Genomic DNA, 18,505 nt, shown 5'->3' with positions numbered 1-18,505 from the left:
TCACACATGCAGAGTCGAAGTTCTGGGCTCACACATGCGGAGTCGAAGTTCTGGGCTCACACATGCGGAGTCTCAGTTCTGGGGCCTGGGCTCACACATGCGGAGTCTCAGTTCTGGGCTCACACATGAGGAGTCTCAGTTCTGGGTTCACAGATGCGGAGTCTCAGTTCTGGGCTCACACATGCGAAGTCTCCATTTTGGGCTCACACATGTGGAGTCTCAGTTCTGGGCTCACACATGCGGAGTCTCAGTTCTGGGCTCACACATGTGGAGTCTCAGTCCTGGGCTCACACATGTGGAATCTCAGTTCTGGGCTCACACATGCAGAGTCTCAGTTCTGGGCTCACACATGCAGAGTCTCAGTTCTAGGCTCACACATGCGGAGTCTCAGTTCTAGGCTAACTGATGCGGAGTCTAAGCTCTGGGCTCACACATGCGGAGTCTCAGTTCTGGGCTCACACCTGAGAAGTCTCAGTTCTGGGCTCTCAGATGCGGAGTCTCAGTTCTGGGCTAACACATGAGAAGTCTCAGTTCTGGGCTCACACATGCGGAGTCTCAGTTCTGGGCTAACTGATGCGGAGTCTAAGCTCTGGGCTCACACATGCCGAGTCTCAGTTCTGGGCTCACACCTGAGAAGTCTCAGTTCTGGGCTCTCACATGCGGAGTCTCAGTTCTGGGCTAACACATGAGAAGAGTCAGTTCTGGGCTCACACATGCTTAGTCTCAGTTCTGGGCTCTCACATGTGGAGTCTCAGTTCTGGGTGCACACATGCGGAGTCTCAGTTCTGGGCTCACTGATGGAGAGTCTCAGTTCTGAGCTCACTGATGCGGAGTCTCAGTTCTGGGTTCACACATGTGGAGTCTCAGTTCTGGGCTCACACATGCAGAGTCTCAGTTCTGGGCTCACACATGCAGAGTCTCAGTTCTGGGCTCACACATGCGGAGTCGAAGTTCTGGGCTCACACATGCAGTGTCTTTGTTCTAGGCTCACACATGCGGAGTCTCAGTTCTAGGCTCACACATGCGGAATCTCATTTCTGGGCTCACAGATGCGGAGTCTCAGTTCTGGGCTCACTGATACGGAGTCTCCGTTCTGGGCTCACATATGCGGAGTCTCAGTTCTGGGCTAACTGATGCGGAGTCTAAGCTCTGGGCTCACACATGCGGAGTCTTAGTTCTGGGCTCACACATGCAGAGTCTCAGTTCTGGGCTCACACATGAGGAGTCTCAGTTCTGGGTTCACAGATGCGGAGTCTCAGTTCTGGGCTCACACATGCGAAGTCTCCATTTTGGGCTCACACATGTGGAGTCTCAGTTCTGGGCTCACACATGCGGAGTCTCAGTTCTGGGCTCACACATGCGGAATCTCAGTTCTAGGCTCACACATGGGGAGTCTCAGTTCTGGGCTCACACCTGAGAAGTCTCAGTTCTGGGCTCTCACATGCGGAGTCTCATTCTGGGCTAACACATGAGAAGTCTCAGTTCTGGGCTCACTGATGCGGAGTCTCAGTTCTGGGCTCACTGATACAGAGTCTCAGTTCTGGGGTCACACATGTGGAGTCTTAGTTGTGGGCTAACTGATGGGGAGTCTCAGTTCTGGGTAAACACATGTGGAGTCTCAGTTCTGGGCTAACTGATGCGGAGTCTCAGTTCTGGGTTCACACATGCAGAGTCTCAGTTCTGGGCTCACACATGTGGAGTTTCAATTCTGGACTCACACATGCGGAGTTTCAATTCTGGACTCACACATGCGGAGTCTCAGTTCTGGGCTCACAGATGCGGAGTCTCAGTTCTGGGCTCACTGATACGGAGTCTCAGTTCTGGGTAAACACATGTGGAGTCTCAGTTCTGGGCTAACTGATACGGAGTCTCAGTTCTGGGTTCACACATGCGGAGTCTCAGTTCTGGACTCACAGATGGGGAGTCTCAGTTCTGGACTCACACATGCGGAGTTTCAATTCTGGACTCACACATGCAGAGTCTCAGTTCTGGGCTCACAGATGCGGAATCTAAGTTCTGGGCTCACACATGCGGAGTCTCAGGTCTGGGCTCACACATACGGAGGGTTAGGTATGTACTCACACATACGGAGTCTCAGCTCTTGGCTCACACATGCGGAGTCTCAGCTCTGAGCTCATACATGTGGAGTCGCAGTTCTGGGCTAACACATGAGGAGTCTCAGTTCTGGGCTCACACATGCGGAGTCTCAGTTCTGGGCTCACTGATGGAGAGTCTCAGTTCTGAGCTCACTGATGCGGAGTCTTAGTTCTAGGTTCACACATGCAGAATCTCAGTTCTGGGCTCACACATGGGGAGTCGAAGTTCTTGGCTCACAGATGCAGAGTCTCGGTTCTGGGCTCACACATGAGGAGTCTCAGTTCTGGGCTCACACATGCAGAGTGTCATTTCTGGGCTTACAATTGCATAGGCTCATTTCTACATTCAAACATGTATATGCTCAGTTCTGGGCTCACACATGCGGAGTCTCAGGTCTGGGCTCACACATGGGGAGTCTCAGATCTTGGCTCACAAATGGGGATTCTCAGATCTGGGCTCACACATGCGGAGACTCAGATTTGGGCTCACACAAGCGGAGTCTCAGGTCTGGGCTCACACATGGGGAGTCTCAGTTCTGGGCTCACACAAGCGGAATCTCAGTTCTGGGCTAACACAGGGGGAGTCTCAGTTCTGGGCTCAAACGTGTGGAGTCTCAGTTCTGGGCTCATTTCTTCAAAGGAATAACTCGTAGTCTCTTCTGATCAGGAGAATTCCTCTGCAGAGACAGAAGAGGAGGAGAAACAGGACTGCATGATCAAGCAGGGCTGGGCCCATGGGCATCCGCAGAAATGTTTCCAGGGGGGGGCAACATTTTAACTTCATCACCATCCTCCGACATGATTGAGCACAAGTATTAAATACATTTAAAAAATCTAATAAGACAAAGAGCTTAAATAAACAAAGGAATCCATAGGGGGAAGAGAAAAATCTTGTGAGGCGCCACATCAGACAACCTGGCAAGTAATAAAACAGAGGGAAAACTAAAAATGACCGGAAAAAAACAAAACATTCTAAATCAGGTTGATGGGGTTCTAGAGCATGGGTCCTCACAAACTTTCTCTCAGGGGCCAAATTTACAGTGTGGTTTGTGGCCGAGGGCCGCACTGGTGGGGGTGGGGTCAGGGAGGAAGGGGGGTTGTGGCTAGAGCAACCAAAAAACTATGACTATGAGGTTGAACACAGGTCCCTGTAGCGGATGCCTTCATCTGCTGAGCCACCAGACCCGGCATACATACATCTTTCTTTCTCTCTCTCTGTCTCTCTGTCTCCCTCCCTCTCTCTCTGTCTCGTTCCCTCTCTCTCTGTCTCCCTCCCTCTCTCTATCTCTCTCTATCTCTCTCTCTCCCTCCCTCTCCCTCTCTCTGCCTCCCTCTGTCTCACTCACTCTGTCTATCTCTCTGATCCTCCCTCTCTCTCACCCTCCCTCTCTCTCACCCTCCCTCTCTCTCACCCTCCCTCTCTCTCTCCCTCTACCTCTCTCTCTCCCTCTCTCTCCCTCTGTCTCTCTCCCTCTGTCTCTCTCCCTCTCCCTCTCTTCGTCTCCCTCCCTCTCTCTCCCTCTCCCTCTCCCTCTCTCTCCCTCCCTCCGTCTCTCTCCCTCCCTCCCTCTCTCTCCCTCTGTCTCTCTCCCTCTATCTCTCTCCTTGTGTCTCTCTCCCTCTCCCTCTCTCCTCCCTCTCTCTCCATCCCTCTCTCCATCCTTCTCTCTCCATCCATCTCTCTGTCTCCCTCACTCTCTCTCCCTCTCCCTCCCTCCGACTCTCTCCCTCCCTCTTTCTCCCTCCCTCCCTCTCCCTCCCCCTCTATCCCTCCCTCTCTACCCCTCCCTTTCCATCCCTCTCTATCCCTCCCTTTCTCTCCCTCCCTCTCTCTCCCTCTCTTTCCCTCCTTTTGTCTGTCTGTCTCCCTCCCTCTGTCTGTCTGTCTCCCTCCCTCTGTCTGTCTCCCTCCCTCTGTCTGTCTGTCGACCTCCCTCTGTCTTTCTGTCGCCCTCCCTCTGTCTGTCACCCTCCCTCTGTCTGTCACCCTCCCTCTGCCTGTCACCCTCCCTCTGTCTGTCACCCTCCCTCCCTCTGTCTGTCTCACTCCCTCTGTCTCCCTCCCTCTGTCTCCCTCCCTCTCTCTGCCTCACAGTCTCACTCCCTTTGTCTCACTCCCTTTGTCTCACGCCGGCTGTCTGTTACCCTCTGTCTGTCTGTCGCCCTCTGTCTGTCTGTCGCCCTCTGTCTGTCTGTCGCCCTCTGTCTCCCTCCCTCTGTCTCCCTGTCTCTCTCTCTGTCTCACTCCCTCTTTCTCCCTCCCTCTGTCTCCCTCCCTCTGTCTCCCTCCCTCTGTCTGTCTCCCTCTGTGTGATGCTCCATGCTGTGTCTCCTCTGCCGGCCCATTGTCATACTGCCCATGATAATGGAACGGCTGCCTCTGTGACCTGCCGGGTCTCACACTCGGGCTGTACTGTAGCAGCCTTTCCGGTGTCGCCCCAGCAGGAAAGTCGGCCCAGGTATGTGGGCCCATCCTCTAAAACCGGGCCTGGATCCAGGGGGGGGCAAGCGCCCCCTCTTCCCCCCCCCCCTGCGGACGCCCATGGCTGGGCCTCCCCCAACAAACGTGTAAAGGAACCCTTTGTAGTTATGTCTTGTGTGTTATTTCCATCTTGATGTCGCCCTGGATCATACTGCTATGGCACTTGCAGATGATCTAGCGGCACTGCAGTTAGTTCAACGAGTGAAGGCACCTACCCACATTAAAGGTCATTTACTGGACCCTATGTTCAGCAACTGTACAGAGCTTGTGGCGGAGCTGCCAATTCCCCTCCCATGGACTGACCACCTACTTGTGCCTTTCACCTGGACTACACTTAAACCAGTCCCCCCTAGACCTATCGTAAGGAAGGCTAGAGTTTGGACCCGGTTACCAGTTGACTCCTGGTCTAGCAGACTCATAAGTGACCAGCCCTCTCATAACGAGGATCCATGTGTGGCCAATCAGGAATATGAAGGCTGGATTGTACAATCCCTCGAGGCCACCCTACCCTTATGTAAAATCACATTGAAACGCTCTCAAAAAACCGCCCCTGGTACTCAGAGGCCCTCAGGGAAAAGAATCGCCACTGCAGGAAAATAGAAAGACGGTGGCGTTTAGATTACTCATTGGAGAAAAAAACCCAATATAGAGAGGCAATCAAATCCTATAAAATTGAGGTCAAAGCTGCTCAAGCTATGTACTATTCTGATAAAATCATGCGAGCTAAATCTAATCCGCAGGAAATCTTTCAAATAGTGAAAAATCTTACTAAACTTCCCTTCCCTAGCACGCATGTGGATAAAACTACAGCCCACTGCAATGACTTGGCTGAATTCTTTCATCAGAAAGTCAATCAAATCTACTCATCCTTTCCTTCCATAGCACCAGAACCCATAGCTCAGAGTCATACAAACTTGAGGGACACTTCATCTCTATCACTGGTCACCCTGGACCACTTTCCACCACTAGACCCTGAATCTCTGGTAAAATCTGGGTCTCCTTGTGATCCAGCACCCCCAGAAGTCATGATGTTGGCATCTCAGGTTGTTCTACCTATCATCATAAATCTCATGAACGCCTCCATCACCTCGTGTGCCGTCCCTCCTGCTTGGAAGCGGGCCATGGTTCGTGCTCTGCTAAAAAAACCTAATCTGGACCCCGGTGACTTTAGCAGTTACCGTCCGATCTCTCTACTCCCATCGGTGAGCAAAATTCTCGAGAGGCACATCAACAGCCATCTGGTGGACTTTCTCGAGAATAACCAGCTGCTAGATACCACCCAGACGGGCTTTCGACCGAGACATGGGACGGAGACCGCTCTGCTGGCAGTCACTGAGGAAACCAGAAAGATCCTGGATCAAGGGGATCAGTGGCAGTGATCCTACTTGACCTAAGCGCGGCATTCGACACGGTCAGCCATGACACCCTGCTGAGCCGTCTCTCGGATGTCAGAATAGCAGGCGGAGCATGGCTATGGCTCAAATCTTTTTTGAGCAACAGGTCCTTCCAAATTTTCTATGGAGACACTCTTTAAGCCCTGCGCTTTTTAACATCTATATGAGACCACTGGCTGAGGTTGTCCGTCCGTTTGGTATTAAAATCATTTCCTATGTGGATGAAACTCAGCTAGTGGTCTCCCTGTCGCAAGAGGCTGGTCTATCATCCTCAGGCAGGCTGACAAAGTGTCTAGAGGAGGTAAAGGGATGGATGACTTCCTCATCCCTCAAGCTCAATGGGGACAAAACTGAGCTGATGCTCCTGGGACCCACAAACCCCACTTTTTTAAATTCCCTGTGGCCCCCTTGCCTCGGTGTCCCACCAGCACCCAAGAACAACATAAAGAGCCTTGGGGTTTGGCTGTACAAAGCACTATCCTTTAACACCCAGGCTATAAAACTTTCAGCTACCTGCTTTGGTCTCCTTAGGATGCTGAAGAAAGTTCTCCCTCTTCTGCCTGTGGAGGCAAAGCAGGTGGCCATTCAGGGCTTGATTCAGTCCCGTTTGGACTTCAATAATGTCCTCTATCTCGGGGTCCCGGAATACACACTGCGCAAGCTACAGATAGTGCAAAATTGTGCGGCCCGCACACTACTCCAGCTACCGCGCAGGCTGTCAGCCAAACCTGGACTGAGAAGTCTGCATTGGCTACCGGTACGACAAAGAATCGCCTTTAAGGCTATGTGCATATCCCACCAAGCCTTCTGGGACACAGGACCGCCTATTTCCCGGGACCTTATAACACAGTATCAACCCAGCAGAAATCTTCGTTCCAGCCAGGCATGTATGGCCATAGTCCCTAGAATAAGAAAGGCAAGAGCTGGCGGCAGGATGTTCACTCACAATGCCGCCAAGCTATGGAATTCACTTCCTTTTCAACTCAGGTCCAACCCTAACCTTTCCTCCTGTCGGAAACAGCTGAAGACTTTTCTGTTTAATGCTCCACATTAACCCCTCAGCGTTTCTCTTCTGTTAAACAATTTCATAATGGCCGATAGCGCTTGGACGCCCCAGGGCAGCAATTTGCACTTTATAAATATACATTTCATTTCATTTCATTTCATGTGTGCACTTTTAAGCTCATGTACTATTTTTGACATTAAAACAATGCTTTATTTGAGCAGGTGGTTGCCGGTTAGGGGACCAGCACTTATTTTACCCCATCAGAGGCTTGGGATCTGCAAAAGATGCTACCCAGATGTGGGTCACCTTCAGAAGACTCCTCAAGACCTGGCTCTTCGAGCAGTAGCGGCACCCCCTCCCCTCAGCGCTTTGAGACCCTCACGGGTAAGTAGCACGCTTTACAAGTACTCTGATTGATTGATTGATCGATCAGACGATTCACAAGAGTAAGAGAGGGAAAAACAAACACATAGGAGAGAAAGTCGTCTAAAACCGTCAACAAGGAAGAAAGCAGGAACCTGCAAGAGTGCGATAATGGGGCAGGGAGTGCCTAGAAGTTGATTAAAGAGACATAATGTGTATTCAAGACTACGCAGGCGTGGTATTCGGCATGCTGACATTTAATAGCACTGATTGAGGTTCTGAGCACCGGCACTCATTATTTGACAAATTAAGCACTCCTTGAAATGTGATTAAATGACATTTTTATTTGTAAAGTGCTCTAATGCCTGAGGTGGTCTAGGCACGGCGGATCTACAAAAGATGCTACCCAGATGTGGGACGGCTGGTTAGTGAGCTCGGGCTAAATTATTGAACAGCCAGGTTTTTAGAAGTTTGCGAAACGCCAGAAGATTGCTTTCCTTCTTAAGTGCTAGAGGTAGAGAATTCCACAAGCTAACTATGCCTGCAAGAAATCTTGTTCCCCCAACCCCCACCAGGAGGCAGTTATTGCCCTTGGGATTGCAAGATTAGAAGATGTGGCTGATCGGAGCTGCTTTTCTGAGACATAGCACCTGAATCTGTATGTAAAATAGTTGGGGCCAAGTCTATGTAGAGCTTTAAAGGTGATACAAAGGGCCTAAAATTCAATTAGCCTTTTAACTGGCCGCCAGTGCAGTATTTGCAGGGCATGAGCCACTGATTGATGTTTCTGGTTGGTGAGCAGCAGAAGAGCTGCTGCATTTTGGAGGACATGCATTTTGATTAGGAATCTTGAGTGTATATTAAGGAAAAGACTGCTGCAATAATCAATCTTTGACAGAATGAGTGCCGAAACAACAGCTTTCTGAAGCTCTAATGGAATAAAAGGTAGTACTTTCCTGAGAGTTGTAATCATAAACAGGCAGGAAGAGGTGATAGCATTCATTTGCCCTTTGAAGGACAGTTTGGTGTTGAAGCAGACGCCTACGTTTTTTACTTTGGTGACTCGATTGGGAATTGCTCCCAGTTCCTGCGGCCACCAGTTTGGTGTCCAAAAGGAGGTATCAGTATCCTCCGCTGCTGTGTTTCAGAGAGAGCACGGATGGCATGCCCAGGCAGGCTGGTATCCTGAGTCAGCCTTGCTTGGCACTGGCAGCAGAAGTGCTGCAGCGATATGATTGACAGAACCGCTGTCTGCAACATCTGGAAAGCAAGGTTCGTGAGGTCTGTGGCCTGGCACTGTTTAGTACAAAAGAAGATATTCAACTAAAGTGTGAAGGGGGGCGTGACATTCCTATAGTTCCATAGTGGTGGGCACTTCATAGGGTTTATGGGAATAAAAGACACCTGCACTGATGCCTCTCGGTAAATCATATCTAGGTGTTTGGTCAGCAGCAAGTGCATACTTAATTTTCAATGATACCTTTTAAACACTTTTTGATTATTATCCAATTACGTGCGTCCCTTTTACCTGCACAGGTGAGCTGGTCCTCAGTGCCTGCACAGGTGAACTGTTCCCCATTACCTGCGAAGGTGAGCTGGTCCTCATTACCTGCACAGGTGAGCTGGTCCTCATTACCTGCAGAGATGAGCTGTTCCCCATTGCCTGAAGAGTTAAGTTGGTCCTCATTACTGAACAGGTGAGCTGGTCCCCATTACCTATACAGGTGAGCTGGTCCTCAGTGCCTGAACAGAAGAGCTGTTACCCATTACCTGTGCAGGTGAGCTGGTCCTCATTACCTGCACAGGTGAGCTGGTCATCATTACCTGTAGAGATGAACTGTTCCCCATTACCTGAACAGTTAAGTTGGTCCTCATTACTGAACAGGTGAGCTGGTCCTCATTACTGAACAGGTGAGCTGGTCCCCATTACCTGCACAGGTGAGCTGGTCCCCATTACCTGTACAGGTGAGCTGGTCCTCAGGTCCTGCACAGGTGAGCTGGTCCTCATTGCCTGCACAGGTGAGCTGGTCCTCAGTGCCTGCACAGGTGAGCTGGTCCTCATTACCTGCACAGGTGAGCTGGTCCTCATTACTGAACAGGTGAGCTGGTCCCCATTGCCTGCACAGGTGAGCTGTTCCTCAGTGCCTGCACAGGTGAGCTGGTCCTCATTACCTGCACAGGTGAGCTGGTCCTCATTACCTGCAGAGATGAGCTGTTCCCCATTGCCTGAAGAGTTAAGTTGGTCCTCATTACTGAACAGGTGAGCTGGTCCCCATTACCTATACAGGTGAGCTGGTCCTCAGTGCCTGAACAGAAGAGCTGTTACCCATTACCTGTGCAGGTGAGCTGGTCCTCATTACCTGCACAGGTGAGCTGGTCATCATTACCTGCAGAGATGAACTGTTCCCCATTACCTGAACAGTTAAGTTGGTCCTCATTACTGAACAGGTGAGCTGGTCCTCATTACTGAACAGGTGAGCTGGTCCCCATTACCTGCACAGGTGAGCTGGTCCCCATTACCTGTACAGGTGAGCTGGTCCTCAGGTCCTGCACAGGTGAGCTGGTCCTCATTGCCTGCACAGGTGAGCTGGTCCTCATTACCTGCACAGGTGAGCTGGTCCTCATTACTGAACAGGTGAGCTGGTCCCCATTACCTGTGCAGGTGAGCTGGTCCTCATTACCTGCACAGGTGAGCTGGTCTTCGTTACCTGCAGAGATGAACTGTTCCCCATTACCTGAACAGTTAAGTTGGTCCTCATTACTGAACAGGTGAGCTGGTCCCCCTTACCTGCGCTGGTGAGCTGGTCCCCATTACCTGTACAGGTGAGCTGGTCCTCAGTGCCTGCACAGGTGAGCTGGTCCTCATTACCTGCACAGGTGAGCTGGTCCTCATTACCTGCTCAGGTGAGCTGGTTCCCATTACCTGAACAGTTAAGTTGGTCCTCATTACTGAACAGGTGAGCTGGTCCTCATTACTGAACAGGTGAGCTGGTCCCCATTACCTGCACAGGTGAGCTGGTCCCCATTACCTGTACAGGTGAGCTGGTCCTCAGGTCCTGCACAGGTGAGCTGGTCCTCATTGCCTGCACAGGTGAGCTGGTCCTCAGTGCCTGCACAGGTGAGCTGGTCCTCATTACCTGCACAGGTGAGCTGGTCCTCATTACTGAACAGGTGAGCTGGTCCCCATTACCTGTGCAGCTGAGCTGGTCCTCATTACCTGCACAGGTGAGCTGGTCTTCGTTACCTACAGAGATGAACTGTTCCCCATTACCTTCACAGTTAAGATGGTCCTCATTACTGAACAGGTGAGCTGGTCCCCATTACCTGCGCTGGTGAGCTGGTCCCCATTACCTGTACAGGTGAGCTGGTCCTCAGTGCCTGCACAGGTGAGCTGGTCCTCATTACCTGCACAGGTGAGCTGGTCCTCATTACCTGCTCAGGTGAGCTGGTTCCCATTACCTGTACTGGTGAGCTGGTCCTCAGTGCCTGCACAGGTGAGCTGGTCCTCAGTGCCTGCACAGGTGAGCTGGTCCTCATTACCTGCGCAGGTGAGCTGGTCCTCATTACTGCACAGGTGAGCTGGTCCTCATTACCTGTACAGGTGAGCTGGTCCTCAGGTCCTGCACAGGTGAGCTGGTCCCCATTGCCTGCACAGGTGAGCTGTTCCTCAGTGCCTGCACAGGTGAGCTGGTCCTCATTGCCTGCACAGGTGAGCTGGTCCTCATTACCTGCACAGGTGAGCTGGTCCTCATTACCTGCACAGGTGAGCTGGTCCTCATTACCTGTACAGGTGAGCTGGTCCTCAGGTCCTGCACAGGTGAGCTGGTCCCCATTGCCTGCACAGGTGAGCTGGTCCTCAGTGCCTGCACAGGTGAGCTGGTCCTCATTACCTGCACAGGTGAGCTGGTCCTCATTACCTGCTCAGGTGAGATGGTTCCCATTACCTGTACTGGTGAGCTGGTCCTCAGTGCCTGCACAGGTGAGATGGTCCTCAGTGCCTACACCCCATTACCTGAACAGTTGAGTTGGTGCTCATTACTGAACAGGTGAACGGGTCCTCATTACCTGCACAGGTGAGCTGGTCCATAGAGGGTGTGAGGTCCGTGGTCAGCACAGCCCCTCTCCCTTGATTCCATTTTCTCCTTCACGTTTCCAGTTTGATTCTACAATGATTTCTCAAACCAGGGTAACTTGCAAGGCGTTTTACCCCCACACCATGTCGAGTTTTAAATATCAGCCTGTCAATTGCTGCGTCCAGAATATCACAACCACTCTATCACGAAGGAAAGTGTTATAGCATAAATGAAATATTCTTAAATACATATCTAAAACTTTAACAATAGAAAATATGGTCCTGCCTATCACAATTTCAGGAAGGTAAGGCTATACATGTAAGTAGATTAACTATTCTCCAACAGGAAAATACCAGTTAGATACTGACCTTTCCACACTGCTCAGATGGGGGACAGAGAAGTAACTAAATCACCTGTTGTAACTAAGTGCCTAAACTTATTCCAGTGTCACTTTCCTTCACCCGTTCCATCTTACCCTTTCCTCCCAGTGGTACATTCCCCCCGTAGAATCTTGGTGTGAAGCTCACCGTAGAATGTTGAGTGCATGTTGAGTGCGCTTCACTTGTCAGCCGGGGCTTGAGGGTCCAAATTCAATAAACGCCTTCACTTCTTCTACTCTTGGTGTGGTGTTTACTTAACATCACCCTACACCACACACTATGTAACGGGCACGATCAGAAAGGTACAGACTATCCTTACAGACGCGGGGAAAAAGCCGTCAAGGGCCCATGATCCACACACTTGCACCCCTGCCAATTGAAGGCCACTGCCCCTGGAAGTTGAAAACTGGGGATGAGATACTAACTGGTTTATCTGTAAGGGTGAATTCTCCCTGTCTATTTGCATTTTTTCGTTCCGTTATCTATTATTGATACTTTGACTCAAATGTTGCATATTTGGCAGCTAAAATCTCTCGACATACAGATCTGCAGTACAGTAGTGTTGTTTACATGCCCCCCTTCGTAAAAGAAAGGGGTTATTCTCACATGATTGATATTGATGTATAACTTGTATGCTATCCAAACCTGTCCAAACCTGTCTTCATCACAGTGATGGATATCATTATTGAGGCTATGTGTTGCTCTATTATCTTGTAATACCCTGCTGTTCAATATAAAATGCAGATAAAAAAATACTTAAAAAAAAAAACAATTCTTAGCTCCACAACTATGTTTTGGGACTATATATATATATATATATATATATATATATATATATATATATATATATATATATATATATATATATATTACCTACTGGCGGTCGCCAGTAGGTATATATAGTTAGGATTTTTTCTCTATGGAACTTTTGAAAATTCTATGTCTAATAACTTTGGCGTTTGTGGACGGAATCGGCTGAAATTTTCAGGAAAATGGCACATTTTGTTTCTGATCAGCCCCTGAAAATTTAGGGGGGTTTCGTCAAGGGGGGGCCGAGAAAAAAGGGGGGTCCCAAAACGCGTTTTTCCCATTCATTTTTCCATAGGGCGTTTGGCCTCACTTTTAGCTCGAACGGCTGAATGGATTTACACGAAACTTGGCAAAATTGTAGGGACTGTTAGCCCGATGTGCCTTTGCTGGGTCTCAATATATGTGCTCCAGTGGATTTTGAGAAATTAACGTTTTAAAAAACAGATATATCTGTGACAGCGTCCTGGATAGCGGACTAGTTCGCGTACTATTCGCGTAACGGAGCTTTGCAAAGCAAAGCTGATTGGCTGTCCGGTGTCTGTCAACATTCTAAACAGTCCGGAGCGGCCGCCATCTTGTCTCTCGGTAGGATTGAGAGACAAGAGGAGGCCAAAACGAAGGGGGAAATGAAGGAAAGGGGGCAAGGTAGACCTCTTCTGACCCCCTAGGATTTATGAGGGGGATATTAAAGTGCCCCGCGGGGCCAAAAAAAATAAAATAAAATAATTGCAATTTTTCGCCGTAGAGGCGCAAATCGGTACGTGAACCGAGCAGCTAACCGGGAAGCTAACCGGCAGTGTAACGGGAGTCTGAGGAGAAGCTGAATGGGTGTCAACATTGTAAACAGTCTGGAGCGGCCGCCATCTTGTCTCTCGGTAGGATCGAGAGACAAGAGGTGGTGAAAAACGAAGGGGGAAATGAAGGAAAGGGGGCAAGGTAGACCCCTCCTGACCCCCTAGGATTGATGAGGGGGATATTAAAGTGCCCCGCGGGGCAAAAGAAAAAAAAAGAAAATTGCGATTTTTCGCGGTAGAGGCGCTTCCCGGTACGCCAACCGGGCAGCTAACCGGCAGCGTAACGGGAGTCCGACATCTTGTGTTTTTGGAGCGTCCGGTTTGCGTACTGGGTAGCGTTCCGGTAAGCGTAACAAGGGGAAAACCAAGAGAAACAGTAAAATAAAATTTAAAGGAATAGATTTCCACCAAACTTGGCAAAATTGTAGGGACTGTTTGTTTGATGTGCCTTTGCAAGGCCTCAAGATATGTGCACGTGTGGATTTTGTCTAATTAAGGTTAAAAAAATATATATATATCTGTAAGCGTGCTCTGGCGCGCTTACGTTACGGATTTTGTTTGCGCTGCAGAGACGATACGTCACGTTTATGCGACGCGTCATGAGGCGTCTCACGTGGCTACGTGATACGTCACGTAATAAAGAATATATTTTACAGCTATAGATATTAGCTTTTAAAAAACCAATGAAATTCACTGAAAAAACCATAGGTTATAGACCATATATAGTTAGGAATTTGCATTTACAAAATTATGAAAATTCACTGAAAAAACCATTGGTTATAGACCATATATAGTTAGGGATTAGCATTTACAAAACCTTAATTTACTCGCACAAAACCATAGAAATTCGCATATATAGTTAGTTGCAATAACTATATATCGCGCACCCGCAATCCACTGCTGATGATGTCACATATTACATCATTCATGACATGGTCAGTGACATCACTGATGACATCTCAAATGACATCACTGATGACATCCCTGATGACAACATCCAGTGACTGTATGTTTCTGTAAAGTTAAAATATGTCTTACATATTGAATAATGAGTGGATGTATAAGTGTTTGGATCAAGGATTTAGTAGGTGCATGACTGACTGTATGAGAGAATGATTAAATGTGTCTCACTGAGTGCATGGGTTAGTAACTAAACTGTCTTAATTTGTGCATCATTATTTCTGTAGTTCTGTAAACTGCTGCATGTGTTGATCAGTAGCTATATGAGTAACTATATGGGTTATTGATTGGTTGCCCAAATATTTGTATGGGAGAGTGAGTGTGTGTGTTGGGGTGGCTGGGAGGTATGTGACTCTGTGCATATATGTGTGAGCAGTTGATTCACTAGATGTATGGGTTCAAAAGTGCATGTGGAAACAGCTGTATGGGCGGTTGACTGTCTGCATGAGTGTATTGGTGAGTGATTGGATTTCTCAGTGCTACATGTCAAAGTAGGTACATATGTAAAACACAGTCCATGTAAGAGTTGACATATATGAATAACTGTGCATAAGAGCCAGTGAATGTGTGAGTGGCTGTATGGATCATTGTGAACTTGTATCAGTGATTGTATAAGAGAGTAAATATGTGTTAGTATATGTTTGATTAAGTAAGGTGTGTATAACTGTATAGTTGAGGAAATGGAGGTGTGATTGATTCTTTGCATGACTGACTAGGTGTGTGAGTAACTCCATGGATGAGTGACAGTCTGTGAGTGTCTGTTTACACTGATTGTATCTAAGGTTATATTAGAGGCAGAAGAGGTTCATCGTATTATCACATGAATGATATCATCAGTGATGTGATCAGTAATGTCAAATGAGATGTTATCAGTGATTTTATCAGTGATGTCATTTGAGATGTCATCAGTGATGTCATCAGTGATGTCATTTGAGATGTCATCAGTGATGTCATTTGAGATGTCATCAGTGATGTCATCAGTGATGTCACTGACCATGTCATGAATGATGTAATATGTGACATCATCCGCAGTGGATTGCGGGTGCGCGATATATAGTTATTGCAACTAACTATATATGCGAATTTCTATGGTTTTGTGCGAGTAAATTAAGGTTTTGTAAATGCTAATCCCTAACTATATATGGTCTATAACCAATGGTTTTTTCAATGAATATATATATATATATAGATATATATAGATATATATATAGATATATATATATATATATATATAAAGAGAAAGCCATTGAATAAATCTCGCTTTGCATTTACAAGTGGCCCGGATTTCTTTTTCCTGACTGGAGAAGGTTGTTGGTTGGATGGGTTTGGGATTCGCTATCCCATTCGAGGCCCGCCTTTGGCAAGTGGCAAGGTTCTAGAGCGACTCTGTTGGTTGGATATATATATATATATATATATATATATATATATATATATGTGTGTGTGTGTGTGTGTTTAAATACTTTTTTTTATTGATTTTGAAACTTTTTCAGCATTTCCTCTAGTCAGATGTTACATGACAAACCATTTATTTTCAGCCAGTGAAACATTCTAATAAAAAAACATAATGTCCATAACATTTATCCACAATACTTTTCAATAAGAGTTGGTGTAAAGCTTATTTCCTCACTTCTACAGCATTGTCAATGGTTCCAGATTATCCATTCAAAATCCTATTTGGGGTGACAATGCGGTCACAAATGGGCCAATCTCCTATTTGCGAGCTTAAAAAAGGGTCGTACAACTTGCCCCTAGAGTTTTACATTTGGATTTTATATGTGGGTATGTATTATTCATATGCTTATATTTAATAGTCGGGAGCCCCTTACGGTCCCGCAGGAGTCCACAGTCCCCAGATGAAGAACTATTGCTTTAGTGAACTGGAGTTTGAAAGTGATACACAGACCCATGGGCGCCAATTCACTAAAATGCCAGGAGTAGCGGAAGTGACATCGCACGTCATTTGACCTTTACTTTGACTCACACACACATGCTTACAAATCTTATCACATTCACATACTCCTGCGCACACAAGCACACTCACCTGGGAGAAGTGTGGCTCAATGGTTAGAGCGGCAGACCCTGATGCAGAGGTCTAGCCCGGGACCAGGGTTCAATTCCCCGCCTCGGCGGGTCTTGGGCTCAAAATTCCACGGACCTGATAATTCTCGCCTCGGTGCCTATTCCAATCATGGAGTCCCACTCTGCAACTCTGGCCAATAACTTGCTTAATCTCCACAACGGCCCCCACAACGCTAAGGATGCCTGGCCTCCACCTTGGGGGTGCCCAGGAGTGGACGCCTCACAGGGAAAGCCAGGATGGGTTCCACAGCGGTATTCGTACAAGCGCCTTGAGACCCTTGCGGGTGAGTAGTGTGCTATACAAGTATCAATTTACATTACATTACATTACCTGCACGCATGCATACAGCATAAATGTAACACGTTTTATACTTACTTTAGCTTCCAAATAGAGTCATATTCCAGCTAATGTAATCCGTGTTTTATTAAACTAATAGTGTAATAAAAAGATTGACATTCACTAATTGTGTAATAAAACGATTGACAGAAACCAGGCAAGTGGAGCTCTGACCAGCGTCCATAAGGAAGAGCCTCTCCTGTGCAAACATTGATTTACCCACCTCTGATGTCAGGGGTCGCAAAAGCAGAGCCAGGAGTAGCAAGGGGGAAAGCATGGGTCACAGCTGCGACCCCTTAGCAATCCCTAAATGATGTCCATGCTCTCAACCCTCGCTTCAGGGCTCCATTGTCCTGGTCACTCCACAAAGGCCCCTTCGGTCCCTGAACTGTTTGACAGTAGCTCAAGGATTGGTCACAGCTCCACTGGCACAAGGTAGCGCCAAGAAGCAGTACATAATCAACATGCATCCATTCACCCACTGCCACGTGACTGTGTCTCAGTGAGCAATGCCCTGCTAACTATTCACTGCAGCTCAAATCCCTTCCAAGGGACCCATCTCTTATCCGCCAAGCAGACGTGGCCACCGGCTCCAAATTACATTTTTTCCAGCTTGTGGCTCTGACAAGAAACTGCACAGAAAGATATCACCCTGGCACAGTTTGTTTTCTATATCTCCGCAGCCTGAAAACCTAATTACACGCGGAGGCAGATAAGAGGAGGATGCGGGTCGTTTTATCTCCCCGCGCGGCGGGGGTTGAGGTCTCCCCCCCACCCCCCTCTCCACTGATGGAGGCTGTCGCTGCTGGGACGGTCACAGGGCCTGCTTTCCACAGGCATGTCAGAGTGAGGGGACGCAACACTCCAACGGTGCCCCAACATCAATCTCTGTCGCCCCAGGAAATGACGTGCTACTTTCCGAGTTGGTGTTAATGTTTCAGTGTGACTGAAATTTGGTGGTACACAAGACCCGAACATGGTTAACACTTCCCCTCACCCTCCCTTTCCACTAGGTAAATATGCTTGTGTTTGTTGATTTTACTTCGAAAAAAGTTCACACCTTTCCTCCCGTTGTTAAATTTGTTTTTTGTGTAAGTTTGATGGATTTTGCTTTAGAAAAGTGTTTTTTGCTTTTTGGTGAAAATATTTCAGACTCTGGGCTGATTTAGATGGCGCAGGATGAGCTTTACTCTGTCAGGGCGAAGGAGTAAAATACTCCATCGCTCTGACTTAGTAGTATCTGTCCTTCACATGTAAGGATGTCTGCAACCCTGCAAACATCTTTTAACATTGGCAGCAATCGCTCTCATGGCGCTTTCAGTGAATATTTAAAAATCAGATGGACGACTGCTTATCATAAAAAAAAACTGGGAGCTGACTCTTATGGTGTGGTAGGGGGTCATTAAAACATTTTCACTGTTCATTTCTACAATTTTTTTCATAGCAGTATGGGAGAGTGAAAAGTGGCTATTTGACTACTAAATTGGGCCAGCAGTTGAATGGCCAAAACTACAACAGCCCCGTACTCCGTCTGGCCCTCGTAGGAGTATGTCAGCGATAGAGACTGAGTATGCTGCCTCGCAGACATAGGGGTCCGCCTGCCTGTAAATCAGACCATTGTTGTAAATGAATCTCGGACCCTAGTATAAATTTCCCGATTCATGCCCTTATATAGGTATACTTTATCATTTCCTTATATAGGCATAGAAATCATTACCATATTTGGCC

Source organism: Lissotriton vulgaris, chromosome 11, assembly GCF_964263255.1.
Source record: "Lissotriton vulgaris chromosome 11, aLisVul1.2, whole genome shotgun sequence".
Lineage (NCBI taxonomy): Eukaryota > Metazoa > Chordata > Amphibia > Caudata > Salamandridae > Lissotriton > Lissotriton vulgaris.
This window is presented reverse-complemented; position numbering follows the sequence as displayed.